Source organism: Limanda limanda, chromosome 13, assembly GCF_963576545.1.
Source record: "Limanda limanda chromosome 13, fLimLim1.1, whole genome shotgun sequence".
Lineage (NCBI taxonomy): Eukaryota > Metazoa > Chordata > Actinopteri > Pleuronectiformes > Pleuronectidae > Limanda > Limanda limanda.
In genome coordinates, this window is record NC_083648.1 from 7,468,237 (window position 1) to 7,477,592 (window position 9,356).

The following is a 9,356-nucleotide window of genomic DNA, read 5'->3' on the forward strand; positions in this document are numbered from 1 at the left end:
AGCGTAGGTGGTAGAAGACGTTAGTGATGATCTGTCTGCAGCGTTATTTACAGTCAGGTTGTCAGACTTTTCAAATCCAAACTACGTCCAAAGCGATAGAAGAAGCCCCTCGACTCTCCTCCATCTTTGTTGTGTGTTGACTTTTATGCAAATGAACCACCTGCATCTGTGTCGTTTGGAAGAACTCAAACTACCGACCAAATTATGAAAACGATTATTACAAAGAGTCATTTACTACACAACAAGATTGACGAATATGAAATTTAGTTTTTGTGTCATCACATGTTTGGTCGAATGAAGCTGCTGACACACATCATACAACGTGACATGATATACGTTATATGTATACATGCAAACTGTCAATAGCTGACTGTTTTGGCCACTAGGGGGTAGTAGAAACGAGATGTGAAAGATCCCTTGTTGTGAACTTCTTAGTAAATTGTTTCTTCTTCATACATCCACCAGTTAAAGAGGAACTTGATCTTTCTCTTTGTGTGGTCTCTACCAACTCCTCAGAGAACAAATATCAAGGAAAACGTTTATATTTTTATCATTTATACACAAAATACTTTTACTCTATTTGTAATTTATTTTAAATGGTATCAACATGTTTTATTTTATTGCTGATTGGATTTAAATTGATTGTATTCCCTGTATTTTCGTATTGCTGTACCTCTGCACCATTGAAAATCAACTTGTCTCTCGAGGTTTTAAATAAATAAATGATGATGATGCTGATTTGTTTCCACCAGTGTTTGATTGTTTCTCAACATGACACTTTCTGTACATTTAGCTCTGCTCTGCTCACTGAACTGAACGTCGTCCTCCTGGCGCTGCAGAGATCTACAGGAGGATGAATTCACTGCTTCCGCTCCTTCCCCTATTGCATCTTTTATAATGATGTTCAAGCACAATACAGCACCTGTATATTCTGTATGCCTTCTCGGATTCGGTTGAGAAAGTTTGCTGCAGGCTGCTGTCGTGCGTGTGTATCTGACACTTTTGCTGTGCGTGTGTTCCTGGGCTCTGAGTATCTCCAGCTTGAAGAAACTTGACAACCAGCTGCAGGAAGATCTGCCTTTTTTAAAGTGTGTGATGAAATGCTGGTGAGTTCCTGATGGTTCAGTCATGTTCACATGTTGCTTGTGCTTTGAGTGATTTCTGTGACCCGGTATCAAGGCTGCTGAGTCTGACACTGAAGGTTTGGACGTCCAGACCTTCACACCAGCACCTGAACACACACGGAGACACAGAGCAGCTTCTTTCTGTTCCTGTTCACTCTGCAGCAACACATCCACCAGCACAGCAGCTTCCACATCCTGCTCGGCTCAGAGAGCGAGTGGATATACGAGTTCACGTCGCCCACTCTCCACACTGACCCTGCTATCAGCCGTTCACTATTTACTGTGATTATCGGTCCAGGTGGCCCTTTCCTGCTCTTCATTTGCAAAACAGTAATGTTCATGTGGCTAATGCACCCTCCTCTGCTGCCGAGCTGGAAGCCACCATTGATCTCCTGCTGTCTGCTGATCCGCTCTGAGCCTTGAAGAGTTGTTTGTTTGGAGATGCTCCTCTGCACATCATTGTTGTACAGCGCTGGTATTTACATACCTCCTCCCTCTGTACGTGTGTGTGTGTGTGTGTTTGTTTGTGTGTCCTTGCCTTCTCTCTGCTCGTCTCTAATCGTCGAGCTGTTTCAGCCCACAGCGTTGCACCCGACAGAAAAATGTCGGTACATTTTATCGCACGTCCAGAGGGCGAGCCTTTCTATCCCCGTTCAGTTGTTTTTAAATCGCTCATCGCCCATATTAACACGTTCAAGGTCACTTTAACAACACTTCTTATTTACATGAACAGAAACTGAACATTTTCAGGGATCTGGAGGAGCTGTGTTTTTGAGTAAACACCAAGGTGTGCCAGATAAAGTGGTGTGTGTTTGTGTGTGTGTGTGTGTGTGTGTGTGTGTGTGTGTGTGTGTGTGTGTGTGTGAGTGTGTGTGTGTGTGGACACTTGTACAGTGCGAGTGTGTGTGAGACTTCTTGTTGCACCCTCAGGGGCTGATGGCTGAGCTGCTTGGGAGAGGAGCTGCAGTGTTTACCACCTGCTATGAGGCAAGCCTTCTGTGCAACCGTGATAGTGTCATATGAAGCGAAAGGAAAGCCCCTGCATGTCAACGCCTTCCTGTTTTTAGGATAATATTTTTAGTGCTACTTTTTATTAGATTGTGTACAAGGGGGGAGTCGGTGAGCGAGAACGAGGAGACGACGGGAAACCATTGTCACTTTCAGTTTCTGTCTGACAAGACGCCGGCTCCGCGGGAGACCTCAGCCCACGGGATGAGTCGTCTCAGCGAATGTCCGCGTTGCAATTTCACTTTGTCATCAAAATACTGAGCGGCTCCTTCTGGGGAAAAACTTTAGATCTTGTGGACAATTGTCCATCTGTTCAACTTTTGTCTTCATTCTTCTGTTGAATTCTCTTTCTCCTCACCTCCTGCATTGGCTGTCTATTAGCAAAGAACCAGACAAAAGGAGATCTTCCTCCCGTCCTTTCTTAAATCAGTCACGACTTCCCCATTAAGCTCTAAGCCTCTGGTCGGTCTGAAACTTCTGGCTCCCCCCCCTGGGACCCCCGAAGCTGCCTTTGGGTGCTCTCAACAATGAGATGAGTCAGACCGAATGGGAATTCGCTTTTCCCTATCTTTGATAAAAAATTTCAACCAACTTCTGACGACCCACTGCTTCCTGGTGAGAGGAATTTAGTCGAACATGTTTTTTTCTCCTCGCTGACACTCGGATTCTACACGCTGGAGGATTACGTCTCTTCAAACACGAGTGCACTTGTCATACTTTGTGTAGACAAATCCCCTGCCTTCCATGCCTCCTGTGTATGTTCCTCCCATGTGTTTTGTTGGGGTCTGGGTGATTGGTGAAATAGGTTGAATTAGTGGATAAAAATGTTCCGCTCCTTGGGATTTGCAGGTTTCCCAGCGGAGCTCTCAGCCCGTCTGAGGAATCGCCCCCTGACCACGGAGCTGCTTTCTCTGCGCCACATGTTCAAACAGTCATTAGTGACGCCTGGCAAACCATGGAAACTTGTGATTTGATTCTGGTTGTGTTTGTGTTGTCTTTTTCCGTTGTGCGTCAACAGTAAGTCACCAGTTGCCCAGTATTGTTCCGTTCGTAGCTTCACTGACGTCAGCGGCCGTTTGTGGATGACATCTAAAACTACTGGGTTTTTGGGAATTAAAAGCATTTGGCAGCTTGGTTTCTCCCGAGCTTTTCCTAAGATGCTCACGCTGGGACACTGGGAGTAGGATTAGGTTGGAGCCGAACACTGAGAACTGCGGCGAAATGCAGTAAAGCTGACAGAGAACAAGCTGTAAGTTTGGTGGTGGAGTGTGATTCATTAGACTGTTGACCTTCCTTTAAGGGAGATGATGAACAGCTCAGTAGCAGACCCGGGGCCTCGGGCTCTGCTCTCCCTCTCAGACGTCTGCAGCTTCAGCTTCAGCTCCCATTCAATCACTCTGGCAGCCACTGGTTGATAAATACCCTCCATATGGCTTCTTTCCTCACCTTTTGCTCCATCCTGCGAAACAAAAAAAAAGCTAAATGTTGCTTGTGCGATCAAGTCCTCCCATAAGCACCATCTTCCTTGTTTACCCATAATAGCCGTCATTACTGCAGCTAATGGAGGAGATGACGGACACGTTGTTTGCTCTGTTTTCCTTCGCTAGAGTATAGCAACTGGGAAATGCTCTGTTAGTGCTGTGTTTTATCTTCGGGGTTTAAAACGGGCTTTAGAAATAAAACTTGTATCCAACTGTCTCCGGGATTGTTTTTACATTGTCTGCATTGTTTTGACTTTTATTGCATCTCTCACAAAAAGGGACCTTGTGTTGTTGCCCAGATAAACTTCTCAACCTGTAACCTACAGTGAAGCTTGACTGTTTTTATTTTTGTCCTTATCAAAACATGCACACACACGAGTGCCTCAAGGCCTTACCTGTGAATGAAGGCAATATTTCTTTGTCTTGTATAAAACAGGGCTGTATTTGCCTCCAGAGGCTTTGCTGTGAACTCTTCTGCTGGAATGTCTTCTGAGACAAACGGGGACAGTTATTATAAATCCTGATGATTCCCGGCTCTGCCTCGGGGGTGTGGCCTGAGCTCCAGGGTCCTCGACAACATTTATCATCACACACCTCACGTTTAAAACACACAAGTGAGCCAGTGTGGTGAGAAGTCATGACAAGAAACACAAAGGCAATTTAAATGTTAATATTATTCTCTCCAGAGCATTTTTATTAGGAACACATGTACATCTGCTTATTAAGTGTTGTATGAAAGGAGAGAAGGTTAGCACTCCCCTTGACAAGGATGGAAGAGGCCCTTGTGGTCTTCAACACATATACGGTTAAGGCAATGCCACCTACTTCGTGGCATCTCTAACCAAGTTTTTGGAGAGGCGGTGGACTAGTGGCAGCAACTTGGACTATGGGAACAAAAGGTCTCTGGTTCTTCTCTGGTTCGACTCCACGGAGAAACAACAAAAAGACGAACCTGGATTGATCTGTCCAAAAATCCAAGAGGATTCTCCCTACCCTGTCTAGTGCCCCTGAGCAAGGCACCTTACTCCCCCAACATCTGCTCCCCGGGCGCCGTACATGGCTGCTCACTGCTCTGTGTGTCCTGCACCAGATGGGCTAAAAGCAGGGTTTAAATTTCCCTCCTTGCATGAGTGTGCTTGTGCATGTCTGTGCATGTGTTTGGGACAAATAAATGTATCTTAATCTATCTTAACCATTACTGAGCAGCAGCGCCCCCTGCAGCCTCAGGTGCTATTTGGGTCTGTGTCCGAGAGTTAAAGGGATTTTCATGTGGTGGAAAAAACAAAGCAATCGTAGCTCCTATACACCATCGCCCCACCAACTGAACTGAAACACCACTGATATGGGGATATTACCCATGATCCTCGGCTCCCTGAACCAGAACAGTTGCCGCAGTCACAAATCCACATAACTCTGTTAAGAATTCCTCATATTTTACAAACGTCCTCGCTGAATATTGTAGATAAACGCTGGTTATGAACGACTTCTTAGTCTTTTTAACAGATCTACGGTTCTGACACTTGAAGCTGCAGTTACACTCCTCCCACGGGAGATCGTACCCAGTCACCAAAGTGACATGAAGCAGAGGTTCAGGGTGAGGAGGTGAAATACAAGAAGAAACATTCTCCCTTCTCCAAGTCAGTGAACCATCTAACACATTGTGAAGCTGCTATTCTAATGTAGAATCAAACGCATAGTGTTGCTTTAACGCAATAATACAATCAACCAATAATGTTTCTGTACAATAAAAATAGAGATCACATCGTTTTCCTGCAGACGATGGGGTCGGATTTGAACAGCATGGATCCGTGAGCCCCTCCTGCCTTGAGTCAACAGACAGGACTGGTGCTGGTGGTATAATGGAGTGGGACATGTTGCCTTGGCACACTTTTGGTCTCTTAATGACTATTAGTTATTGTTGGAATGCCCCAGCCTGTCCTGAATATAGCTCCTGACCATGTGCATCCCTTTATGGACACAACTCACCATTTTGTAATGGCTGCCTCCAGCTTAATGAGGCCCCATGTCACAGATAACAGGTTGTTTCAAACTGGTTTCATGACGTTGACGAGGTTCCCCCCCGGGGTTTTCTCAGGGATCAGGTGGTGGTTGCAGAGTTTGAAATGATTTGATCGAGATTTCAAGTTAAGTTTTTTATCTCTGCTTCAGGGGTTGAATCAGCGGAGGCACCTCAGGATTAAATTCGGGTCCACGGGGCTGTGATGCAAGTATTGAAGCATCTTGATGCTTGCACTCTCTCAAATTCACATTCATGAAAGTTTAATACATTTAGAACAGGATAAGAATTTATTTATTTGGGAGATAGAACGGCATATTGTTTCCTCGAGCAGCAACAGCAAAGTTTACAACATCACATCTGACCCGACTGGAACAAATCTGAAATGTCAGTAAAATAAAAAATATGCCAGGCAAGTGGGGATTACACAGAATGAAGAACACAGACGTTTGTCAGAATCCGATTCTGACCTCTGTCCTCCTCCCTCTGCTGCTGATGTGATTCACTCTGCAGTTCCTGCTGCTGCTTTGTCTCAGGCTCGAGAAACATTTACAGGAATATGCTCAATTTTAGGATTTGTGGCAAACTCAGATAAACTGTCTACATACAGAGAGCTTTCACTTCAGCTTCCAACTCAGTCTGTTTGCTGTAGAACTGTTTCTATTTGCTTCACAAGTGTTCTGTGGTTGTGTCAAACAACAACAATAGAAATTAAACAACTGCTTTTGTACTTTCCTTTGTCCTGTGATGTCGTCAGAGTGAGACGTTGCTCGAACTTCACCTGGTTCATTGTCCGCTCTGCGTCCAGCCCTCCGATCACTTTTAAGAGTCATGTTAGATTGCGTCTTGATCCACTAGAGGGCGCTCACTATTAGCTTGACTCATTATTAAAGTAAATTCGTAGTATTACATTGTTTTGCCACAAAGATGGAGGATGGAAATGTTTCGGATTGTACAGAAGCAACAAACAAACTTAAGGCTGTTTATTGACTTCTTACAATGTGGATTTCTTACATCTCAAAGTCAACAAACCTGCAAACTCACCTGTTAGCTTTTCCTCCACGGAGTTAAGTGTTTAACCTCGTCGGAATCCTGGCAAATACATTTGGAGGAATTACGTGTCATTTTATAATCATTCAAATTAGATCTCTGGTAAAGATGACAGCCCCACTTAGCCTGATCAAAGCAAAACATGGTGGAAACTTTATTATCTTAGCCTCATTTAATTGTTATAACGGTGAAGGGAAAGAGTTTCCTCCAGTAACCAGATCAGACCTTTGGGACGTGGCGGAGGAGGAGAGTGGCAGCGTTAATGTGCCGCTGACAAACTGACAGCAATGATGCGATCACGTCGACGTGGATCTCGAAGGAACAGTTTCCAAGATCGTGTGCGATTCATGAATGAACAACCTCGTTTTGTGAATCGATTGTGAAATTGATTCTGTGCAGCGAGTGTTGAGATATTAGTGTTGAACGCTCCCCGCAGAGCATTATGAATAATTAGTTGAAACACTCAGGTAAATAAACTGCAGAACCGCTCTGTGCTCAATTCCTAATCCCACCTGTGCGCGGCGTCCTGGCGGGTCCCGTGGCGTGCTGTCGAGCACACGCCGCGGCGGTAACCTTGGCCAATCCTCCCGTCCCTGCAGGGCTCACGCCGGTCAGAGTGGGTTGTAATACGACTAATCAGACGCTTTAACTTTTATGTAAATTTCCCCGGCTTATGAATCTTTAAAGAGGTGATGTCAAAGACAAAAGGAAGGAGTGAGCGAGGAGGGGTGAGCCGACGGTGAACCATCAGACGTGCGCGGCATCCGGCGCCGCTTCGGAACGACACTCTCTCTCACACACTAATGAAGACACACAATTAGTCTAATTAGTGATGCTGCTGTCAGGACGGGCTGTGGATACGTCTCTAAAACTGACTTTTTTTTTAAAAACGTGACGTTAATTTGACAGTTTCCATCACAATCTACACGCGGATCTGAGGCTTTGTCATTTTTGAAAAAATAGCTTTTGTGGGTTGAAGTTGAAGGAACGTTTCACTCATCGTGTCCCGATCGACCCGGAATCACAGGGAGGAGGAGAGGGATTGTTGTGGCTTCAGGTGCGATGAAGTCACATCCACACAGAGACAGCAACAGATTAACAGTGTTGCTCAACTGAACCAACGGTAATTACTGACCTGCATTCAGTGCTACCCAAGGCTCCTGTTTGAGCATCCCTCTTACACACACACACAGGGGCACACACACACACACTCTCACACACACACAGAGCGTACTGCTGTTGCTGCAGCAGAATGATTCCATGATTCAGGTCAACATGAGGCCCCGGGCGCATAAACCAAAGTCTCTCCGTCTTTCACAACTTAATTTGGTGAGGAATAATGGCTCCCATGTATAACGAGGCCGCGCTGCCTCACAAGTTTGGGCAAGATATATTAGCGTCAAGAATCGGGCTCCTCCGCTGAATAATGTGTCCGCGCTCGTCGTATTTGTCAAAGGGAATAACTGTATATATACGAAATGTCCTGGTGCCGTTGTTCCACAGATAAATAGACATAACAAAAAATGACTTAATTCACACGGACACTATATTATCCAGTTGCGCTATAATACAGCCTCACACTCGCTGCAACTGTAAATGAATGTGTGAGATATTCTACATATCACAGCACTGGCTGCACAGGATGTTCTCTGTTAGTATTTAATCATTTTTGCAGTAGAGCTGAAATGAAAGGATAAATGGATGAGTTGATTGACAGAAATTTAATTGGACACTAATTGAAAACTATCTTGATGACTGTGTTGCTCTGTGTTGTCGTGACAGAGCTGACAGATTGTGCGGTGATGAATTATGACTTGTGTTTTTTATGATGAAGAGATAATAAATCCAATCAGATTAGTTAACAAGTAAAACAGTCGCCTGTGACAGAGTATTTACATCCAAGGTTTAAAAACAGTGTTGGTCTTTTCATTGAAAAGTTTCATTTTATTTCGTATCAGATGAAATGAAACTGCAGTACAGACCTGGAGTGTTTTCCCCGGAGTGACAACTTCTCACTGAAACATACTTTCAACTTTATTGAACAAAGTCTTGTTTCCAAATAAAGATTCTGCTCTTGACACGAAATGTGTTAATGTTTGATTTGACTAACATTAGAGTGTGATAGTTGAACATTGTGTACGAGTTATAAGCAACTAGATTGGATCAGATATAGATATGATTGTGTCTGAAGCAGAAATGTCCATTAAAAACAATTGTGAATAATTAGTTTACTTTTGTTGACGTTTGCTGTGACTGATGCTGTCATGAAAGATCATAGGTTTTTTATATGAAGGTTTCTATGCCTCTAAAAAGAAAAATAACATTTTAAAAATGAACTTACATCGATTGTTTTAGAATAAGCCAGTAAATGATCTCTGCCTCCCTGATTAAAATGTTTTCCATCAGGGGGCGTTCATATCCACCAGGTAATGCAAACATTGTTATATGATTCATTAGTTTTCTGATTAACTCGTCTTTGGCTTCCTGCTTCTGTAGAAAAGTGTTTTTACCTTTGTTCTCTTCCTTTCTCTCTGAGTCTTCTGCTCAGAGACACATTTGTGATATTTTCCATTCTTTCAACTCTGATGATATCGTCCTAGCTTGCTTAGCTCCTTTGGAGATCCATGCAAATATGCAGAAACAGATCATGAACTCATTTACCCAAAAATGGTACAA

The 9,356-nt window shown here is 43.9% G+C and overlaps 1 non-coding gene across 1 annotated transcript; it reads left to right on the forward strand.

Moving 5' to 3' along the window:
• Positions 1-4,338: 4,338 nt before the first annotated feature.
• LOC133018799 (U6atac minor spliceosomal RNA) lies at positions 4,339-4,466 on the forward strand. Its single transcript, XR_009682855.1, has one exon. It is a non-coding gene; the product is annotated as a U6atac minor spliceosomal RNA (small nuclear RNA).
• The last annotated feature ends 4,890 nt before the right edge of the window (positions 4,467-9,356 follow it).